The sequence below is a fragment of the Hevea brasiliensis genome, chromosome 14 (assembly GCF_030052815.1).
Source record: "Hevea brasiliensis isolate MT/VB/25A 57/8 chromosome 14, ASM3005281v1, whole genome shotgun sequence".
Classification (NCBI taxonomy): Eukaryota; Viridiplantae; Streptophyta; class Magnoliopsida; order Malpighiales; family Euphorbiaceae; genus Hevea; species Hevea brasiliensis.
In genome coordinates this window covers 27,956,420-27,981,023 of record NC_079506.1, presented here as the reverse complement: position 1 = coordinate 27,981,023, position 24,604 = coordinate 27,956,420, and the positions used below count along the sequence as shown (strand labels likewise).

Below are 24,604 nucleotides of genomic sequence, written 5' to 3'. Positions count from 1 at the left end.
TTTAATGATGATTATTTACTATTGTTACTTTTTCTCAACGACCAATTTTTTCGTTGTTAATAATTTTTTATGACGACATCAAAGATCGTTAATAACTTTTAATGACCATTATTTACTATCGATACTATTTTTCAACAACCAAGTTTTTCATCGTTAATAATTTTTAATGACTATATTAAAGGTTGTTAAAGTACAAAATAATGGTATTTTAATTCAAATTTAGTGATCATTTTCTCTTTCATAAATAGTATTAATGATGACTAAAATAGTTGTTAATATTACAATTTTAACAATCGATTATTGTAGCCTTGTTATTAGTATTAACAACGAGTTAAGTTTAATGACAGAGCCTATAATAACTTAACTACCAACCTTTGCAGTCGTTAATTAGTATTAATGACTACTTTTTAATTTTTAACGAGGATTTTTCCTCTTGTTAAAGACCATTTTTCTTGTAGTGGATGTTATATTATCCTAACATATAGCAAATGAGCTCTCAAAGTATACACTGATCGCACGATATATTTGTAAAATATGAAATTTGTAGAATTTGAAATGAGAGTTGACCTATCATGTGTGAGTGGAAAAATGTTAGAAATATTGTTTGGGTCACCTATGTGGGTCAACCCGAGTCCATTAGAATTAAAATCCAAAAGACATGTACATTGCCAAAAGGTAAAAAAATCCAAAAGTTATGTATATTGATTAAAAGATATAACTATATGAAGAGATGCAACTCTTCTTAGTAGTTCCATGCATGAAGAGATGCATCTTTTGGTTAAAAGGTTAGCATACTTTGAGTAGTGTATGTAAGAGCCTTGCAAACTTCTATAACAATGGCAATAAAAAAAAAAAACTCTTTTCTACCATGGCGGAAGACCCGAGTGCTAGCTCCAAAAGATTACAACTTTCTTTTTCTAAGGATTCTTCCATTATCGAACCAAATTGGTCTAAGCTTCAACCTGAACTTCTGAGATTGATACTTTCAAAGCTATCGTTTGCTCAATTCATTCGCTTCAAGGCTGTTTGTTCTTCTTGGTATTCCATTGCAAAATCATATGTCTCTTCTTTGCGTCAAACACCATGGCTCCTGCTCCCTGGCAACCAAGAACATCATGCTCGTTGCTTCTTTAGTCTTGAGGATAATAAAACATATAAGATCAAGAACATTGGTAATCTGTTCGGTAATGATGCTTGGTGTGTTGGGTCATCTCATGGGTGGCTAGTGCTTTTGGATGATGAAGCAAAACCCTTCCTCCTGAACCCCTTTTCACAAGTTCGAATTCAGTTGCCTACAATTGAGAGGTTCATGTTTCAAGTTAATAAATCCTACTTCATCCAACACTTGAGAAAGGTTTTTATCACCAAAGCTATCTTGCTGTCAGATCCATCTCATGACAACAACTATGTAGTTGTACTAATTTTCGGTTACCTTTCAAGGCTTGCTTTCTGTAAGAAAGGAGATTCAGGTTGGACTATTCTTAGTGGTGCATCTCAAGGCTATTGTGATATCATATACTTTAATGATCTTTTCTATGCATTAACGTGGGTTCCATTGAAGTTTAGGACTTTCATGCTTCTTTGCCAATAAAGAAAAGGGAAATCCACCCTTCAACCGCAAAAGAAATGTTGGAAGCTACAAAGTGTTTCAGAAATTTACATTCTTGCCAAACTTACTTGGTGGAATCATCTGGCAATCTTTTACTGGTGCTAAGGTATATAGGGAATTTTGTTAATCAAGAAGGTAAAGTTGTTGATGAGGCATATCTTCTGAGTGGTGACAGCACCCAGCCTTTGGTTTGCCCATATCAAACACTTATGTTTCATGTTTGCAAGTTGGATTCTAGTGAGCAACAATGGGTGGGAGTAGACAATTTGACGGATGAGGTATTGTTTCTAGGGGGAAACCATTCAATGTCACTCTCAGCTCAGTATTGTTCAGGATTTGAAAAGAATTCTATTTATTTTACGGACAATAATTGGAATCAGATGAATGAGGATGACTTGTATAGAGGCCATGATCTTGGCAAGTTCAGCTTGGAAGAAAAGATTGTGAAACCATTAATGAAATTTTCATCTAGATCGGGCAGTCATGATTTGGTTAAATTTTTTTAATGTAGGTTTTAGAGTAAGAGAAGATATTTATAATGTCATAGTTGGGCTGCTGAATCGAATCAAGAGGATGGAGCTTAAGAGAGATGTGGAAAAGAAAGAGATTGAAAAAAATTGTAGGAGATGGAAAATGGTTGTGGCATGTTTCTTGTTGTGTGTGATTGGAAGAATTTTCTTTTATGCTTAGTATAAAAGCTGATTAGAAATGTTGGGTTCTAGGCCAAAATTTTGTTAATATTTTATAGTTGTTTCTGGGCCAAAATTTTGTTAATATTTTATAGTTGGCTCTTTTATGTATTTTGATAAAACTTTATGTGTAATGTAATTTGGGTTAAGATATTATTGCTTTGTATTGCTTAATATATTTAATCAATTATGTAATTTTAATCATTTAGAATGCTATAATCATTATGATATTTGATAATTCATGCTTGGGTTGACATTGCATAATTTTTTTTGTACTATATTATTTTTTATAGTAATTTCAATTTATTATTTAATTTCAATACATTTGGACTGAAATATTTAGAAAATAACTAAAGTCATCAAATTTCAATTTTACTCTATAAATGAGAGGGCATAAAAATTCATTAAATCCTTCATAATATTAACAAAATCTAAAGTAAATAATAACAAAAATTAATATAAAATAAATTATATTTATATATTCATATAAACAATCAATGTTCAATAACAATCATATTCTACATATCCAAGATATGCTTCAACATTGAATCAATAATATATTCATTTGATTCAATATTTGAAGCATAAAAATTATTGCTTTACGAAATCAAGACATGTCAATATACCAACTCTACCAAAATATAAACCCAATATGATATATACTTGTGGTATTACTAAAACCACAGTAAAAAGCAATAAACTAAGATATGTTACTAATAGATCATTGAAAAACTCCTACTAAATATTAAAAAAAATGTCTAAATTACCCAAAATAAGCTAAAACAAATCATTCTCAAACACATGAAAAAAAAACTCAAAATAGAACATCAATCATTAATTGACTTTGTCTTTTTTTGTATATGTGCTCCATTTGCCTTTGCTTCCTCTCACTTTAAGTTTCCTTGCTGCATTCGACCTTCCTTATACCTTAGATGTGTGAGATGCCCCTTCGCTATTAGATGCATTTGCTTGACCCTGCAAAATGTAAAAAATAAATAATAAATAAATCTTAACAATTCCTTCAACTTAGTAAATACATGAGTTTGTGTGCATTTTTAAGATGTAGTTGTATACCAAATGTTTGCCCAGTTCCATCATCCTCAACATTAGGAATTTGGCTCTCATTATCATTCCTTACATCAGTATCATGTTGAGATTCAACCTCAGACCTATTACCAACTCTTTGCCCTATTCCATCATCCTTGGCATTAGGTATTTGGCTTTCATTGTCATGCCTAATTATATCTTCACCAATATCATCCCCATTTGCACTTGTATGCAGATAGTCATTATCTGTTATGGTGTCTTCATTCATGTTAAAAAAATAATCTGCAAAACCATTATAACTAGCTTGTCCAAATTCATATGTGCATGCATTGCTAATCCCATTAAACCTTTCAGTATTTGAAGACCCTAAATCATCAAATGTCCCTTGCATATGAAACTCCTGACTCCCCCTTCAAGTTAGTTCTCTAAGTTGCTAGTAAATTCTCGGTTACCATCCTTGAAAAGCAAAGGCATTAATGAATTACCCTTGTATGAACTATCACTTGTATGAACTATCACTACTTTCCTTAACCCACACCAATCTCATCAATCTCCTCAAAAATCAATTTAGACTTTTAGTAACTTCCTGCTGCCTAAACTCCTTTCTTAGATCATCAACAGTCAACTGTTACACATATAGATCAATAATACCTTCAATCTCAGCTTGTCTACACATTTTAAGGATGTTTATATGATTACATAATGGTCTTAAACCCTTCTGATAATCTATCCATGGTTGCCTCCAAAAATACCTAAGCATTCCTTCAATCTTCAAACCTTGACACATTCGATCAATCCTCACCATGGACATGGTATCCCATGTTAGACCATGACTGTCCATGTCTTCCCATCATAATACCCCCATTCTCCAAGTGTACCATTATGATGAATGCATAAACTAAATGAAATTTCATCATGCACCCCTGCAAGAAATAATATAATTTAATAATATTCAAGTTATCAAAACATAACTTTGTCAGTGCACACATATCAATTAAAAATAACATTACTTGTTGGAGAAATATAATATAATATAACAATAAACAATACATAAGGTAACATATTTAATGCATATAAGCTTTCATTATAAAAGCATGATTAACACATTACATAAGGTATATAATGTCTTTCTATAATGGGTCATTCATCAAAGCACCTGACAAAAAACAAATTGACACTAAACACTAAGAGAAAGATTTTGCAAACAATGACCCACACACATTATTCATTATAAAGCAACATATTTAATACAGAGAAGCTTTTTCAAGTCAAATATCACTATTCAAAGATACATCGTTCAAGCAATCAGTTTATAGCTAACCTTGATTGTGGGCCATGTTTGCTTCCATAGTTGCGAAACTGATAGTAGTCCCTGTTCAAAGTCAGAAAAAAAAAACATGCTATCAAATGGGCCCTCAAATATTCTCCTTCGAATCAACTGATAATAAAAAACAATGTACCCAAAATGGTTGCTTTATAGTGGACCACATTAAAACTTTCCAATAAAATCTAAACAAAATAATATTGAATCAAACATACCCATTGAAAAAAGCTATAACAAATAACGTACCTTAACTGAATTGGGAGAAAACAGTAAGGAAAGTCCCAAACAGTGAACTTGATAGTGATTTGTGAGGTAATGGCAAATTCATAAGAAAAAAATGACCAAACTCACAATCCTTCAAGGGAATAACAAGCAAACTAAGGAATCGATGAACCAAGAGTGAACTGACGAATTAAGGGAACAACAAGAAAGAGAGAGAGAGAATAAAGATGAGAAAAATAGCATTCAAGCGAACAGTGATAAAAGAAGCTGTGTTCTACACGTCAGATAAAATCCTTGGTCGACAATGAAGAATGAGTCATGGAAAGAAATAATCGATGGATTTCAAATGATGATTTGTGATGAAGAATGAGCCTGATGATGAAGAAATTGAAGGGACACAACTTGCTGTGTTGAAGAGAGAGAAAATGTAGATTAAAGAGTGAGAGAGTGAAGTAACACACGTTGGAGGAGAGACAAAAAGGGATAGATGATTCTTAATCTTACCTGGACATGCCACATCATCTTTTTACCTTTAAACCGATTATTGTAGGTTATATGAGGTTTAAAGTGACATTTATTATAGTTTATGAGGTTTTAAGTGAAATTTTAAAATTCATGTACCGTAGTGTTACCGACCCTAAAATTCATGTACCATGGATGAAATTTACCCCAAAATCATATGTCTCTTCTTTGCGTCAAACACCATGGCTCCTGCTCCCTGGCAACCAAGAACATAATGCTCGTTGCTTCTTTAGTCTTGAGGACAATAAAACATATAAGATCAAGAACATTGGTAATCTGTTCGGTAATGATGCTTGGTGTGTTGGGTCATCTCACGGGTGGCTAGTGCTTTTGGATGATGAAGCAAAACCCTTCCTCCTCAACCCCTTTTCACAAGTTCGAATTCAACTGCCTATAATTGAGAGGTTCATGTTTTAATGAATCCTACTTCATCCAACACTTGAGAAAGGTTTTTATCACCAAAGCTATCTTACTGTCAAATCCATCTCATGATAACAACTATATAGTTGTACTAATTTTTGGTTACCTTTCAAGGCTTGCTTTCTATAAGAAAGGAGATTCAGGTTGGACTATTCTCAGTGGTGCATCTCAAGGCTACTGTGATATCATATACTATAATGATCTTTTTTATGCATTAACGTGGGATAGTTCCATTGAAGTCTGGGACTTTCATGCTTCTTTGCCAATAAAGAAATGGGAAATCCACCCTTCAAGCACAAGAGAAATGTTGGCAGCTACAAAGTGTTTCAGAAATTTACATTCTTGCCAAACTTACTTGGTGGAATCATCTGGCGATCTTTTACTGGTGCTAAGGTATATAGGGGATTTTGTTAATCAAGAAGGTAAAGTTGTTGATGAAGCATATCTTCTGAGTGGTGACGGCACCCAGCCTTTGGTTTGCCCATATCAAACACTTATGTTTCATGTTTGCAAGTTGGATTCCAGTGAGCAAAAATGGGTGGGAGTAGACAATTTGACGAATAAGGTATTGTTTCTAGGGGGAAACCATTCAATGTCACTCTCAGCTCAGTATTGTTCAGGATTTGAAAAGAATTCTATTTATTTTATGAACGATAATTGGAATCAGATGAATGAGGATGACTTGTATGGAGGCTATGATCTTGGCAAGTTCAGCTTGGAAGAAAAGATTGTGAAACCATTTTATGCGTGTGATTTAAGGAGGATTGATCCACCACCATTTTGGATAGTCCCAACTCCATGGTGAGAGACATATATGATTTATAGTAATATATATGTGGAGCAACCTGTTTTTAATTAGTTATTGTTGTCCATGGTTTGATTAAATATTGTACTAATGTTGAAATTTTTTTTTCTTCCAAATTAAAGCTTAATGTTTGTCATAATTAAAAGTACAGTTCTAGAAATTATTAAGAATAAAAAAAATGAAAAGGGGAAGGAGGAGAGTTTAGAGAAGAGGCAGTGTACCAAAACTCACATTTACTAAACTTTAATCATATAAAATCACAATTTCATGTCAAATTTTAAATTCATAAATCCACATTTAAGAAAAAGAAAACCTTTATTTTTCAAAACCCATTTTTATATAGTAAATATTATTTATTAAACTCAATGACAATTTTTTTTTTTAATAGTTCAAGTTCTTCAATACTTAAAAAGCGCGAAACAAGAACTCACCTATTTTTTTTCCTTTCTGAGAGAGAGAGAATAACTCAGACATGGAGAATGGATTAGTGCTCTTTGCAATTTCAACCAATCAAAATGCAATCCTTTAAAATCTATATATTTTGTATAATTTTAAAGATATTTTTATAAAATATTCTTTTAAAATATTATATATTAATGTATATCCATAAATTTTAAATTAATTATTCCATCAGGCCACTTTTTTACAAACTCCATGATTTTTTTTATGAACTCCATTAGTTAACCTTCAAAATTTGATATTTTATTGAAAGAAAAATTTGCACCATGTAAACTATTCTTCAAAAAAAAAAAATCTCAATAATAAAGCACTTAATAATTTCATTAAACGAGAGAAAACATCACAAAAATTCAAGATGAAAAATAAAGAGAAGAAAGAGATTTTTTTAAAAAAAGGTAAAACCTCTCTCCCTAGAAGTTTTTGGTTGTGATTATTAATTCATCTCTTTTAGATGAATCTAAAAACATATTTTTAATGTTTGATGTGCATATTTAAAATTATTTCCTCAATATTAATTATGAGAATCAAATTTAAATAACAAATCTGAACTAATTATTTATTGCTTAGTTTTGGATCAAATAATTATCGAGATTTAACCATTTTATATAGCAAAAGATACCAAGGCAATTATTTGTAACTACCGGCTTTTACAAAAGCTGCTTCTCTATGGGTTTTTTAAAATTTTAAGCATCAACTGTGGGTGTTTATAACTATTTAAAATTTTAAGCAATTTTATATTTAGTTAAAGTATTTATAAGCGAATGATAAATAGTTAATATATTTAATAAAAGAATAACTAACAAACATATTTATTATTAAAATTACTAAAAATGATATTAAATGAGATATGTAATGAAATTTTAAAAATTAAAGAGGGATAATATGATAAAATACTTGGCCAAATTAACTTTATAAATACGGGACTTATAAAAACTAAAATAAAAAGTTAGTCTTCCTAGTTTATATATATATAAACTTATTTTATAAACCCAACAAATGTTGAAACAAATAGGTAAGCTTATTGTTATAGTTTATAAACTAATTTATAAGTTAAGACAAACACATTCTAAAATTGAAATTGAAATTATATTGATTCAAGATTTCAATCGAATTGACATTGCTTAGTTCAATTTTAAATCATAATCAGATTTTTTTAAAAAAAATTAAAAAATCATTAAATTTTATTTAAACCGAATTCAACCATCTAATATTAATCTCTTAAATCTTTAAACAGCCAAGTATGGTAAGTTTAGGATTTTCCATTAAGCGCATTTTTGGTTTAACTGTTGGCTGATAGTTAGTAGCTGATTTAAATCAGTATATAATTATGCTTTCTGCTTTAAGTATACTTATTTTTTAAAATAATATCATATTATTTTACTTAAAAAAATTTCAATTTTAAAAAATTTACATTATGTTTGTAAATTTCATATAAAATAATATTTAATTTTATAGCAATTATTTAAGAAAAATCACTAAACAAATATTGAGATGGTAAAATTCTACAAATAATATATATATATATATATATATATATATATATATATATATATATATATATATATATATATATATATATATATTGTCACGACCCAACCTATGGGCCGGACCGGCACTAGGACCTAGGCCAGCCTAAAGCCCCCGAGGCCCGTAGTAAGCCTAACTATTCCTTAACCCAACTCTAAGGCCCATTTGAGCCTAATTTCAAGAAATCAACCGGACAGAGTCCGGCCATAAAATAGACCTTGCAACGGGGAGTTTTTTACTCATCCGACCTGTAAACACAATATATAATCAGTTGAGGAGCTCAGCTCACCCTCCACATACTCATAACAACATAAAATAAATGGGAGCTCAGCTCCCTCATCTAGTCCATCAACATACATAAAATAATAAGTTTACAGGTCCAAAATAACAATTTATATTACAGACCCAAATCAAATAAATATTTCTATCACATGCGGAAATTCTAAGAGTTAACAGGTTTATACAAACATTAATGAATGAGCTGCGAGGGAGAAAAGCAGGTTAACCTCAAAAATATCCTCCAGTGGCCTGGAAAAATATTGAACAGGAGTGAGCGTTCGACTCAGAGAGTAAAATATTAATTTTAACCATAATCTCTATAACTATCTAAAACTAATGTACCCTATAGAGTGAAATGCAACATCAGCAATATTTTCACATCATAACAGCAAAAAGGTAATTTGGAGCACTTACACACCCAGTAATATCAATCATAATATATGGGAGCTGATCCCCTATACAGCTCTCTTAAATCCAACTTGTGCCAGCGAAGAACTCAAGCCGGATTTTTGCTTAATAAACCAAATCGGGGCCCCAGCGAAGAACTCAAGCCGTGACTACCCCGAAGGACCGGGTCCCAGCGAAGATCTCAAGCCGTGACTACCCGTCCTATCCATAGCCAACACCACATCACACGCACGCCAATGCACGCACACTGCTCTAAATTACCACAACAACATCCATGGCACTTTAACAATTGTAAATGCAACATAAAACGTGCCTAGAGTTTAACTACATAGATATATACATATAAGTGATGCATGGGCATACTTGAACATATAATAATAGTGAAATTACAATTAAAATTAATATTTTACTCACAGACTTGACAAGATCCTTTGTGGGCGGCGGAGGAAGAAGGTCGTCTCACCACGACAATTACATTACAATTATTTAATACAATTAACTCAATACAAACCAAGAAAAGACCAAATACGTCCTAAGTCGTGCCGAAAATCCGGCAGAGTCTCCTCTATACCTAGGACCTATCCAACCTGCAAAAGGCCTCAAAACACACTTCTATATTCACAAATCATACACTCACAACTCAATCACATCACACAGCCCATCCTGGGCCCATCCAAACAGTCCTCAATCACAATATGTAAATTTACAGTTTAGTCCTTATAATTGATCATTTTTGCAAAAACTGCCCAAATAAGCTCTAAAAATTCTAAAACTTTGCCCCGTAGTCCTTAGCAATATTACTAGGCTATTGCAAAAAGAATCATAATTTTCTGAGCTACCACGAATATTTTATAGATTTTTAATCCCATTTAAGCACTAGAAAATTACGAAAAAGTAAAGTTCGGGTTTACCTATGCCGATTCCGACTCCGGAGACGTGCTCGGGATGTCTGACAATGGTGGGGTAGCCAAAATCTTGATCCAATTTGGAGACCTTTTCGGTAGCCGGTCTGTCTGGCCAGAAATTCACAAACCCGGATAACTGTCGAATTTCCACGAATTGAAGATACCTACACGAAGCCCACAACACGGGGGTTAGTACATAAATTTTACGAAATTTTCTAAGCTCATTTAATGCTCGGAAAAACACTACGAAGTTTCGTGGGACCCACCGAAAAACGGTATCGAAAAATTTCGAAATTCATATTTACCGCGAAGCTCTCGACGAATGGAGCGCTCTGGTACTCTCGGTTTTCTCATGGGGTTTACGGTTTGCGAGAAATCTAGTCCAAAGTCAAAATGGGCTAAAACTTTCTGGACAAAAATTGGACAAACCGGCCCAAATTATGTTTTTGGTGTTCTTAGTGTCTATGGAAAGCTCTCGAGGTGTAGATGGTGTTTGACACAAGACCCGGCCCAAATGATGGCCAGATCGACCGAATTTTGGCCGGGAAGATGAAGCGGTGCGCTACGCGTCGCGTAACTTCGTGCGACGTTTCCTGGCGTTACAGGAGCCGGCCGGCGAGCTGGGGTGGCTGGGGAGGCACGCCGGCGAGGTGGGGAGGCGGCTGGCCGGCTAGGGGAGGAGGGAGGAGAGAGAAAACGGGAGAGAGGAAGAGAGAGGTCGGGATGCACGAGGGGAAAGAAAAAGGAAGAAGGAGCCGGTTCGATTCGATCGGTCCGATCCGGTCCGGTTCGATTCGGCCGGTTCGATTCAGGATACAAAATTTTGAATTTTTACTCTGCCTTGGGACCAAAAACGAGACCCAAAAATTCTAAAAAAATTTTAGAAAACTCAAAAAAATTTGTAGACTCCAAATATATTTTTAGTTTTGCCATGTGGTCTTTAAATTAATTTTTAAAAATCATCAAAGTTTTATATTTTCGGGAAATCAAACCCAATTTCGAAAATCCGAAAAATTTCAAATAATTTAGTAAAATTTAAATAAAATTAAAATATTAATATTTACCCAAAAATAATAAATTTAAAAATTAGGGGTGTTACATATATATATATATATATATATATATATATATATATATATATATATCATTAATTTACCAATAAAATTGACATTGATATTACTTATTACAACTCCAAGCGTTGTAAGACCAATTTTTTTTAATAGAATGGGCTACTACAGCAAATTGGGATTAATTAAATTATTTAATGATTATTAAGGAAGTTGTTTTTGATAGAATTGATAATAAAGAGATCATGTAAGAAATAAAAATTCATCAATAACAATTGTGAATTTAAACTTATAGTGCGATTTTTTTTATTTTTGTGAAATTATTTTTCTTTAATTTTTTTACTTTATTGTTGTTATATGTAAAAATTTTTATTTTTTTTCTTAGTAAATAGTTTATTATTATTATTTTTCTTTTTCTGTTTTTCTTTTATTTTCTCTCTTTTTCTTCCATCATCTTTTTTATTATTATCTATTTTGTTTATCATTTTTTTTCTATCTAATCTATTTTCTTTATTATTTTTTTTCTTTCTCATCTATTTTCTTCTTTATCACCTTTTTCTTTTTCATTTTTTTTCTTTATTTTCTTTTTCTTTCTCATCTATTTTATTCTTTATCATCTTTTTATTTCTCATTTTTCTTCTTCATCTACTTTTTCTGTCTCATTTTTTTATTTAATTTATTTTTATTATAATTTACTTTTTTATAAATATTTGTTGTTAGTAAATTATTTTTGGTTTTTATTAATTTTTTGTTATTATTTTGATTAATAATTATTATTAGTATAATATTTTTATATTAATTTTTTAGTACTAATTTTTAATTAATAAATTATATTTTAGTAATTTTTAGAATAATTTATTTATGAGAATTTTTATGTTATTTAGAAATTTAATTTTTTTTTCATAGTTTTTTTTTAACAATTAGCATTAGAAAATCAGTTGCTAAATTGTCAAATTAAAGGCACTAATTTTTTTTTTTAGAACCGATTATGTATCGATTGCTATTAGCAATCAATTTTGATTACTAAATCGGTTGCTACTAGCAATCGATATTTTTTAATAACAAATTCTATTTTTTTTTAAATTTGATTATTTTAGCAACCGATTCAATTTCTAATTGATAAATCCATTGCTAATAGCAACCGATTTATCAGTTGATTGTAACATGATTTAGCAACCAATTTTATTGCAACTGTCTAAATTGGTTGCTAAATTAGTTACTAAATTGATTAACAACCAATTTTATTTGATTAACAATTGATTTGGTCAGTTGTTAATCCTTTTTTTTTTTAATGTAAGATAAAAAAAAAATGAGTCTTATTTTGTTTTCATTAAAATAACAATAGAATTCATTTCCCTAGTATATAAAAATATGAAACTATTTTTAAAAAAAATGAAAATATAATTTATTTATTTGCTTATTTATTTATTGAGCAAGTATTCGTCGAGTTTTTTTTCATTAGAGAATTTCAATTAAAAATCAAATTTATAAGTTTTATATTTGGTTTGGCTTATAAATCGGTCAAATCTGCTTATAAGTCATATGTAGATTAGTATTTGATTGGGCTTATAAGTTAAAATAACTACTTAAAATAAGTCATAAGTAAGACAATCTTACTTTTAATTTATTTACTTATCTTAGAACTATATTATGATCAAATAAAATACTCTATTATCCTAATAATTTTTAATAAAATCAATACTATCCTTTTTTTAACAATTACAATGCTCAATGATGCATCCTTTTTTGTCATTTTGACAAATTAAGTTTTTTTTAAGCATATTTTAACTAAACACTTAAACTATTTAAAAATTAATTTTAAATAACCTTACCAAACAACTAACTACTTATTTTTAAATTAACTTATAAATTAAAAAATATATTCTAAATCAAAAATTAAAAGTAAATAGCCAAACCAGACACCACACCACATATATATATATATGAAAGCTAAAGACTCAAAAATGGTTATCAAGAACTTGACACTTGTATTCATAATAAATTGACACATGGCATAATAAAAATAATAATTATATTAAAAAATGAAATATTTAATAGTTTTGGTATATTCTATGGTTACTTTATTTTAAACAAAGTAAAATTATTTTGTTACAAAAAACAGGATGATTTAACAAAATTTTACAATTCATCTCATTAATTTTTTGTAAAATAATAATTTTTTTGGTGAATTAGTCAATTATGGAAAATTTATTAACTTAACGGAAAAAATAAAATCTCTTCACAAAAGAACATAAATAATATTTTTTAATAATGTTAAAAAATATTATAAATAAAATTAAATAAGGTATACATACTTAGCATTTCATATTTATCATCTATTATTTTAATTAAAATTTAAGATATTGTGAAAATTATAATAATTTAAGATGTTGAAGAAATTTTATATTTTCTGTTAAGTTAATCAAAGTTTTCATAATTGACTACATTATAGAAAAAAAAAATCATTTTACAAAAATTTGATGAGATAAATTGTAAAATTTCATTAAATCATCTTATTTTTTGTAACAAAGTAATTTAACTTTGTTTTAAACCAAGTAACTATAGAATACACCTTAAATATTATAAATATTTACAATTTCATTTTAGTTTATCTTCTTTGTAGATTTCATTATTGATATTAGATAATGCTTAATAATTTTACTTTGCTTAACGTAATAATTTTAGCTTAAAATCTATAATACAATTAATATAAATATAATGGTGCTTTATATATATATATATAAGAAATTAACAATTTATTTTATAGACAGTAATAAATATAAGATATAATTAATATGAGTAAAAATTATATTTATAATTTCATTTTAGTTTATGTTTTTTATTTTATTACTGTATAGAATTTAAAAATTTTAAAATATGTAAAATTTCATTTACGATAGACTACCCTTTAATATCTTATTTATTGTACCTATAATTATTATACCTACTGAATTTATATACATATTTACGAATTAAAGATTTAAAAACTACTAGTTAAGATATAAAATATTTTAGACATAAAAATATAAGCTATTTCAATTTTCATTTTAACTTATCTCTTATTTTCTTTTAATTATTAGTATATATAAAATATTTGACATTTAAATAAAATATTTAAAATTAATTTTATTAGATAAAGACTAATTTTAACTTATCTTATTATTTTAACTTATCTCATAAAAAGATTTGTCCACATAATTTTTTTTTCATAAGAATAGATGAAATATTCTTAATAATAGGTTGTCAATTACTTTTTATTTTTTAATTCTAATGGAAGATTGAACTTAAAATGTTACAGCTTTGAGATAGCAAAATTCACCAATAATTAACACTTCGCATAATTAAAAATATAATTTTATTTAAAAAATACGAAATTTTGGAATTAAAAAAATAAATATTTAAAATTTCATTTTAACTCATCTTCTTTAAATTTTTATTATAAAATATTTAAAATTTCATTTTAAAAGTTTCAGTTGAAATTTTATTTTATCTTTTTTAATACCAAGTTGATAGATATAAAGAAAGTATTTTTTTTTTTTTTTTTTTTTTTGCAAAGTCATGGATTAGAAGTTTTAGCTCAAAAGGCAATTCTTCTAGCCAAAATAAGAGGCTTTAATTAAAGAAGACTCTTTAACTATGATACAAGAATCTCCAGTATCTCTAAATCTCTATCAATTCAAAGAATTATCTTGGAAATTTTGCAGATAGGCGGTGGTTGATAAAGATGGGATTTCTTTTCAATATGTGAATTGGCTTTGTAATGGGTAGCTCGCAGTCTTGCCGCCAAATGCTTTCATGATAGTTCTCTCTCATGTAATCTTAGTGTCTCAAATTATTTTTGTACTGTCATATCTGGTGCTTTAAGGGCATTAAAATGAGACAAATTTTGTGCCATTTTGTTGGCGTGTTTGACGTTCCAATTACATTTTTTTCTTTATATCATTAATCATATGCATATAATTTAAAAAATATAATATTTTATGTTTGGTAAGGATTTTAAAATATATTATATTAAGTTTTAAATATAAAATATATGGAATTTAAAAAATATAAAATATTTGAAATTTTATTTTAAAAATGAAATTAGTTTTATTAGATAGAAACTAACTGAATTTGAAATTTCATTTTAACTTATTATTTTTTTAATTATATATTTAATTATTGTTGTTAGATAATGCATAACTTAACAAAGTTATCTTTATATATATATATATATATATATATATATATATATATATATATATATATATATATATATATATATGGTTTAAACCAAAATAACTAACCGAATTAAAATTTCAAATTAAAATTTTGATTCAAAATTTCAATTCGATTAATTATTTCGTTTTAGACCAAATATTACTAAATCAGTATACGTTGATATACAAATTAATATAATAATTAAATTTTTGTCAATATATAAAATAAATAAATTAATTAACCGATTAAAATTCATTTAATTTAGTAAATTATTACTGCCTGGTAGATGACCAGTTGTTATCTAAAGTCACATAATTTGTGTGTGTGGGATTGTGAGTCTCCTCTAGCTAGTGAAATCATTGAAATCCTGATTTAATGGATCAATGCACATAAGATAATGTCTTCGTAATCTCTTGCGCTCGTAAACAAATGCATAAGCAACGAGAGGAAAGTTAGCCAATATCTTAGAACCTTTAGCATGCTTTGATAAGTTATTAATTTCCTTTTTTTTTTTTTTTGGTAGAATGATAAATTATTAATTTAATAAGTTATAGTGCGCTCATAATCGTCAAATATTCAAATCTCAAGTCCCACTAAATTAAAAATTTTAATAATTTAAAAATAAATTTTAAATTATAATTATTAATATTATGGATAAATTATTTCAAAGTCATTGGAAATTTTAATTATTTATAAATTTATTTTTGTATTCTGGCCAGTTGATCCCAAATCATTTCCTTAAATTTATGATTATTTAGAAATAATTAATCCATGTGTCTCTCTCCCTTGTCTCTCTCTATCTCCCTCTCCCTCTCCCCTCATGTCTCTCTCCCTCCACAGTTTATTTTCCTCTCCCTCTCCTGTCAAAGATAATCTAACATTTCTCTGCAAATATGAGAGCAAACAATCCATTTTCACCCAAAATAAGCAACTAAATTGAAAAGTAAATTGAGAGAGAGAGAGAGAGAGAGAGAGAGAGAGAGAGAGAGACTTTTAACACAACGTGACTGTAATCCAAAATTGCTGCAAGGCCAGGTGATTGCAATTCAAAATTTAGTAAAATCGAGAAATAACTCAACAAAAGGTACTATTTTTCAGCTCCCAAGATTCATACGAACAAATCATCTGGACATTATGTTTGAAAGAGCAATTAGGAATTGAGATTTGTAGCAAATTTTAAGTGAGCAGAGAAGGTGAATGGATTATTCAACCCAATCAATTTGTTTGTCCCAAAACGTGTGCTTCCATAAATTATGGGTCAAGCTACTCTATTTCGAGATCTTCATTGATTGGATAAAGAGTTTCAACTGACAAGTGAATCTTTAACTAGGAAATTTACTTAGTGAATTGGCTATGCTTAAAGATCTTTAGGATGTACAACTACAAGATCTCAAGTGGGAACATCATCTCCTACTGCTAATAGGTATGTGATCGAAGAAGCTCTAGATATGCAAGATATGGATATGAAAGAGGATATGCATGAATCAGATCGCATATCTGCACATTGAAAATTTGTTGGTGGGCCCCCTTTCCTTGCTTTATGGAGGATCAATGAGAGTGCGCCTAGCAAATGTAGGAATGGCAACAGCGCTAACGGGGCAAGTTTAGAGGGTTCGGGTTGGGACGAAGACTTTTCCACCAAAAAGTGGGGGAGGATGAATTTTGGTGCACAGACTTTTCTTTTTATTATTTTTTTTTTTCATTTTAATTTATTATTATATAATATAAATTTATTTATTAAAAATAAAATTTTTAAACATAATTTTAATAATATATTTATATTTTTTTACTAAAATTATGATATTTAAATACATAAATATACAAAAATAAATTATTTTTTGATAAAAAAAATAATAATATAATATTTTTCCTAGCAGGTTTTAAGGATTCGAGTGGGGAGAAGGTATCCTCCTCTCTGCCCCACACACTATTGGGGTCGAAAAAATTGAATGAGTTCGAGATGGGTTGAATCGAGTTTAGAAACTTTTATCATCTCTAGCCAGAAGTGTGGTTAGTGTCACCTCCCATATAATAATTGTGCCTTTGTTGGGGCAAAGAAGAAGCAAATGTATATGGTAGTTTTGGAAAATTTTATAATACATTCGTACAAGTCTTATGTGAGTCCCATTATAATCTATAATCAGAGTACATTCATAGCCTTGAGGATTGTTAGGTTATGTTCCTATGTGAATGCCATGATGTATGGATTTGCAGAAGGAAACGAAAGAAAATTGGAAATGGAAACAAATATGGGTTTGTAATTTGAACTTAGGTGGAAAAACTTTGGCTAGTATTGCCACATAGAGGAGAACCATCACCCATGCCAAAATCATCATCGTTAGGGTGTTTTTGATATTTCTTGATGGCTTTGGCAATCTTTTGACTTGTAGATGATCACTAGAAGGCAAAGGAACTACAGTTAGTGGAGGTGGCGCTGGTGTTACTAGGGTACTTCCTCTATTGGATTGCTCATACTCCCTCCTTAACAATGCCAACGTTGCATCCATTTCCTTAATTTTTAAGAAAATAGGATCTTGAGATGAGTTTGAAGTTCCAACTGGAGATATTCATTGATTATGAACAATCACAGGAGCTTCACCACCTTTTGGCAAAACACTAACATTATCAGCAGTGGCTTCAGAAAATATTCTTTCGATATGTTTACCTAGCTTAGCCATTAAAAACCACAAATTTAATTTAAAATGAGAAAAATAAAAAAATAAGAAAATAAACAATAGTGCAATTATAATTGAAAATAGGAAATTAGCCAAAAAATGCTTGGCATTTTATTTCCCATAGACAGCACTACTGATGTTGCCTACAATGGTTCCTAGGTTATCAATTGCACAACCTACAGTAAGAGGAGATGAGAGGTCAGTGGCCTAAGCAAGGCCACTCTTATTTGAACAAAGAGTTGAGAATTTTTGTTGTTTTTATTAGTATAAGAAGATTACAATTATATAGAGCACAGAAGTATAAACTAACAAAAAGATATACATTGATATGATATAAGAGTCTTTATAATATCACATAAAAAGTAACTGATAATACACACCCCCCCCCCCCCCACCCCTCCCTCAAGCTAAAGGCTAAATAGAGTGATGATGAAGCTTATCCCGATGCTTTGTTGATTGAGGGGTTTAGTGAGTATATCAGCAATCTAATCCTCAGAGGAAATGAATTGCACTTTGATCCTTTTACATTATAATTGTTCCCTTATAAAATAATAATCTAATTTAATGTGCTTTGTCCTAAAGTGAAAATTGGATTAGAAAATAGGTAAATAGCACTTAAGTTGTTGCACCAAAGAGTGGCAGGACTTGATGGAGGAAAGCCAAGTTCGCTTAACAATGATTAGAGCCGCATGGCTTCAGTAGTTACATTAGTTAGTAATTTATACTCACTTTCAGTAGATAATCTTGTGGCATTAGGTTATTTTTTTTGACATCCATGAAATTAAGTTAGTTCCAAATTAAATAGCATATGCATTTATGGAGCACCTATCATCTAGACAATCTCCCTAGACACTACATGTGATGCCCCTTACCCGTCTACTGTATAGCCGAGTAAGAAGTGCCACATTCGGTGCCGAAGCACCCTATCTTGTTTTATCATATCTATTGTAAACTTTTGATGTCATTTAAAACATGTATTCAATGTGTAGAAATTTTTTTTTATATCTTATTTCTGTGGAGACCCGGACTGAGCCTCCTCTATTTTATTAGAATCTAGCGGGTTCCACTAATCACCTGTTAACATGTCCATATTCATTTCACACATTTTCATTTCATATTCTCTTTTATCATATCATTCACAACTATTTATGGGATCTCAAAAAGAAGTATCCTCTATTGCATTCATATGGAAATTCATAGATAATAAATTACAAGTTTTCATTTCAATCTCAAGTTTATTACAAGTCCAAAATGAAATACATCATGGCTAGACATAATGAATCAAAATACTAGTCTATACATGGGCCCTACCAAAATATGAAAGACTGGTGAGATGATTTGGTCAGTGGCAGATCTGGTCGGAACTCTGTTCGAACACTACTGTGGCGGCTACTGATCTTCAGTACCTACGCGATGAAAAACCGACGCGCTAAGCATAATGCTTAGTAGTGCATAATTTATAATAACAATAATTAAACAATTGAATTTATATATGCAAATCATAATTTTTGGGTCTTTTACATTTTTATTGCTCTTGGAAAACAATTAACATTATCGGGATCTTTTATGATTACTTATTGTATTTTAAGTCTTAATTAATTTTTATCAGTTTCCAAGAAACCTATAACAAATTATAAAAGCTGGATGCACAGGTGTATACTGGTTAGACAGCCATATGTCTGTCCAGTATACGTCTGTCAGGCACGAGGCCAGCTGTCGGGCATGAGACCCGCTGTCAGGCTTGTAAAGCCAGAAATAAAGTTAGGCACAATGGCCAATGGGTAGGCATATAGTCTGTAGAACAATCATATCAGACATATATTGTCAGTTCATGATTTGCTCTGTAAGCAGTACTGCTATCTGTGGTCCCTAATTGGTATACCAATCGATCCAACTATATACATATAAGCCTAGGCATACTTTGGGCAAATTAGTACTATTAAGCACTTATAGTTTTATTATTTCATGCTATGTACTATTAAGGGTTCATAACATATTTTTATTTCACTTCATGTACTACCCATGCTTATACCATTTCCATGTTATTATAATGGGAACATAGGTCCCAAGCACTTATTCGTATAACTTATGTATTTATCACTCTCATTATTTTATGTCACGTACTATACATATTTATAGTATTGTTATTTCATATATGATGGAAACATAGTTTCCAAGTGTATTTTCCCATGACTTATGTGTTTAGCAAACCATTTAGGTAAATTTACATTGTGTGTATCAACTAATTTCATGTCACCTTATAACGGCCCGACCCACTAGTGATATTGTCCACTCTGGGTTGAAGCCCTCACGATTTTAAAATGCGTCACTAGGGGTTACGAACCGCCAACTTATAAACCCAGCATCTCTCCCATGTTTTTCCGATGTGGGATTTGCCTAGGGTGTTACAATCCACCCCCCTTATGGGACTCAGCGTCCTCGCTGAGGTTTGCCCCACCATCGCCCAAGGTTGCACGCGGAGCGGCTCTGATACCACAAATGTAACGGCCCGGCCCACTAGTGATATTGTCCGCTCTGGGCCGAAGCCCTCACGATTTTAAAACGCGTCACTAGGGGTTACGAACCGCCAACTTATAAATCCAGCATCTCTCCCGTGTTTTGCCGATGTGGGATTTGCCTAGGGTGTTACACACCTTGTAGTGGGAACGTAGGTCCCACATACCTATTTCATGTAATTTAGAATGTAAAGACTTATTAGGGATAAATCCTTACTAAAAACAATTTAATTCAAGAACCTTTCTTTAGGTTCAGTTTCACTATTTTGACTTTATATATCTCGTTGAGCAATTACACATTATTACTTATTCCTTTGAAATTTATATATCACTTTATAGTGGAAAAATAGGTCCCACATACCCTTTTATGTGGTTTAGTGTTTAATGGCTTGTTAGGGTTAAATTCCTACCACAAGATAATTTATCTCATGGACCTTTCTTTGGTTTTAGTTTTTGTGTCTTACTTTTACCTATCCATATGATCAGTTTGTAGCCACTGTTTGGCTACACTTCCTTTATGGAAGTTATTATTCTATGTCTTATCTTTATTTTCCCTTTTGAATCATGTCAATTTGATTTTTAGAACTCAAGTTATGGTCAGATGACCATAACTGGCTCATTCCCAGATTCTGGTTCCTTAACTAGACAGCTTTTGGACTTAAATTTTACCTAATTAATGGAATAGGTTGCAGTCACTTTTAGGCATGGTGATCTTCATAAAAATTGTTGCCCTATGTTTTATGATCATTGAGAAATTTGTATCACAATTTTTTAAGTTTTGTGGAATTATTTATGGCCAATTAACTGACCTGGGTTCAGGTACCCTGTGCCAACAGGGGCTCAATTCAGGACAGTGATTGCAGGTTACTTTTTGAGATTTTTAAATTCATAATTTGAGGAAGGTTCCTGAAACAAAGTTGTAGACTTGTTTCTCAGGTTTTTGGAAAGGTATGGCTCATCTCAATTGCATGTTTCTAGTGGGAGTTATGACTAAAAGACTGTTCTGGGGTCAAGTGAAGTTTGGTTAGATTCCAAGTTTTGATGCAGTAAATTGTTCTAACTATTTGACCTAGTTCTCTTGATTTCTGGGTTTTGATCAAAATACCAATTTTTTAGGTATATGTCTTGTGGACATTTTGCCACTGGTTTCACTACATTTGAGTTCTCGTAGACCAAGTTATAGCCATTTTTCCAAAACTGGTCGGGTAAGTTCATGTCCAGAAATTTCAGGGCAACACAGGTCTGGATAGTTTTGTAGCCCAATTTGGGCCAGCAATTTGGCTTGGTTCTTGGCATTTCTGGGTTCGGTGGTCTGCATGAAAATTATAGCCCTATATCTAAGCTTTCCAATGGTATCAAATTCAGGTCATTTGGACTAGTATAGGGGGAGTTATGAGCAAATGAATATGTACTGTTCATTTGGTCATTTTCTGGGTTTTGTGAAGGGTCATCCAGATTTGGGTAGTGTTTAGGTCAAGTTTTGGATAGAATTTGGGCATGGTTTCTTCATGGAAAATGGGCTATTTTGGGTTTAGTTTCACCTTCAATTGGCCTCATACCAATTGGAGCAACACACAATCAGTTATGGTTCATCAAATACAGTGGACTCATTGAGTCCCAAACCTGCAAAAAATGGCACTCCCAATATTCAATCTCCTCCAACTTCCTTACTTCAATTTGACATTCAAGGCACTTCTAAATATCATCAATACATCTCAACAATCCCAATTGCGAGGTATAATACAAAAGTACCCAAGTTAGGTCAAATGCTAACTCACAATTTCAACCTCATAAAACTCAATGTAAATCAACTTCTAATACTTATAAATGCATCAATCAACATCACTAAATCACTTTATATACACTAATGTCATCAAAGACCATCACTCACCATGGGTACCAAAAATTCACTCCCCTCATAACTCACCAATTTCTTTTAGTTTCTTACAAATTTCACTTCATTTTAACCTTAACTGAAGGATTAATAAAGGAAGAAAGGAAGATTAGGCACTAACCTCTTGTGACCCAACTTCAAACTTCAACTTTTCTTCTTCTTATGGGTATCTAAAGCTTCCTTATGGAGTGGAAAGGATTTTTAATAAAGGGGACTAGGGGTTTTGGTGGATAAATGAAGAGAAACTCAAGCTCAAAGCTTGAGCAAAAATGGTGGAGGGGAGAGAACAATGGAGACGGCAAGGAGAGAGAGAAGAGGAAGATGAAGAAGACTTGTGGTTGGTGAATTTTTGTCTCTTGTGTCTTATATATATTCTATAATTATTGTACTTTAATTTTTTTTTAACTGCTATAAGTCTATTTCCTTTCTTTTCTTTTCTTTTATTTTCTTTTCTTCTTCTTTCTCTTCTGATCTTCCAAATTCAAATTCATAAATTTAATTTATGTTAATTATTTTATTTCCTAATTTTAATTTGACATTTGGGTTATTTCTTAATTTTAATTTGACATTTAGGTCAAAATTCACTTCCAGGGGTGAAATAACCAAAATGCCCTTCATGGTGCTAATCGAGTTATTTTTATTATTTTATACCAATTAATAAATTCTCTAAATTTTATTTTATTTCTCAAAATTTTTCCTATATTTTTTTTATTTATTTTATTAATTTACGCCTCCTCACTATAGTTTAAGTGTAATTCCAGACATCCTGATTTTCCGAAAAGACATTAGTCATCGGAATAGTAAAATGTACGGACTACCTACAGTGAGGGCGTTATACTACAAAAGAAGCATCGCAATTGGAGAGAGCTGGTGTTTGTAAACAAAAGGCCAAGAGCACTAGTTTGTCTTAGATACCATAATAGACATTTGGTCACCTTCCAGTGTTCAACCATAGGCTGGTGCATAAATTGTGATAACTTGTTCATAGAGAAAGTGATATCTGGATGAGTTAAGGTGACATATTGAAGAGCACTAATAACTTGTTAATACTGTTCCCCATTATTGTAAGATTCACCCATTTCTTTTAAGTGACTTGGACTAGTGGCCATTGGAGTGTTACAAGGCTTCGAATCATCCATGTTTGTTTGAATAAGGAGATCCTTGATGTACTTTTTTTGAGTGAGTAGTGTGCCATTTGAAACCTTGGTGACTTATATTCCCAAAAAATAATGCAATGGGCCAAGATCACGAACAAGGAACTCTTGGAAGAGGTGAGATAAAAACCAACCCAACTTTGAATGATTTGAACATGTCACAAGGATGTCATCCACATAGATTAAAATATAGAATCTCAATGCACCTTCACAGAGAATGAATAAGGAAGAATCTGCCTTAGAAGGAATAAACCCCAGACACACCAAAAATTCTGATAACCGATAGAACCATGCTCTTAGCGCCTATTTAAGGCCATAGAATGATTTATATAGTTTACATACATGATGAGGATGAGACAAATCATGATATCTTAGTGGTTGTTCCATATAAATGTCAGTATCCAAAAAACCATACAAAAAAGCATTGGATATATCTAATTGATTTGATAACCAATTGTACATTATAGCAAGGGATAAGATTATGCGAATAGTGTTATGCTTCATAACTGGACTAAAGGTTTCTTTGTAGTCAATACCAGATTGCTGAGCATTCCCTTTGGCTACTAATCCTGCCTTACAGTGCTCCATAAACCCATCAGCATTTCTTTTAATTCTGAAAATCCATTTGTTACCAATGACATTTTTATTCTCAGGCCTTGGTACTAAACTCGATGTTTTATTGGAAAGTAAAGCATTTATCTCACCTTGCATTGCAATTCTCCATTTTTCATAAGGTTGGGCTTGTTTAAATGTCTTGGGTTCGATTTCAAGATAATTGATATTGCGAGTGGTTAAATTAGCATGGCATTGGTACAATGTTCGAGGTCTCAATTGCATAGGATGCGTGCATGGTCGAGGTTGAGTAGGATAATTAGACATGTA

The 24,604-nt window shown here is 30.9% G+C and overlaps 2 pseudogenes; both read left to right on the top strand.

Moving 5' to 3' along the window:
* Nucleotides 1-868: 868 nt before the first annotated feature.
* On the top strand, nucleotides 869-2,494 carry LOC110651247 (putative F-box protein At5g38270; annotated as a pseudogene).
* Nucleotides 2,495-5,548: 3,054 nt separating this feature from the next.
* LOC110651248 (F-box/kelch-repeat protein KIB1-like) lies at nucleotides 5,549-6,638 on the top strand (annotated as a pseudogene).
* The last annotated feature ends 17,966 nt before the right edge of the window (nucleotides 6,639-24,604 follow it).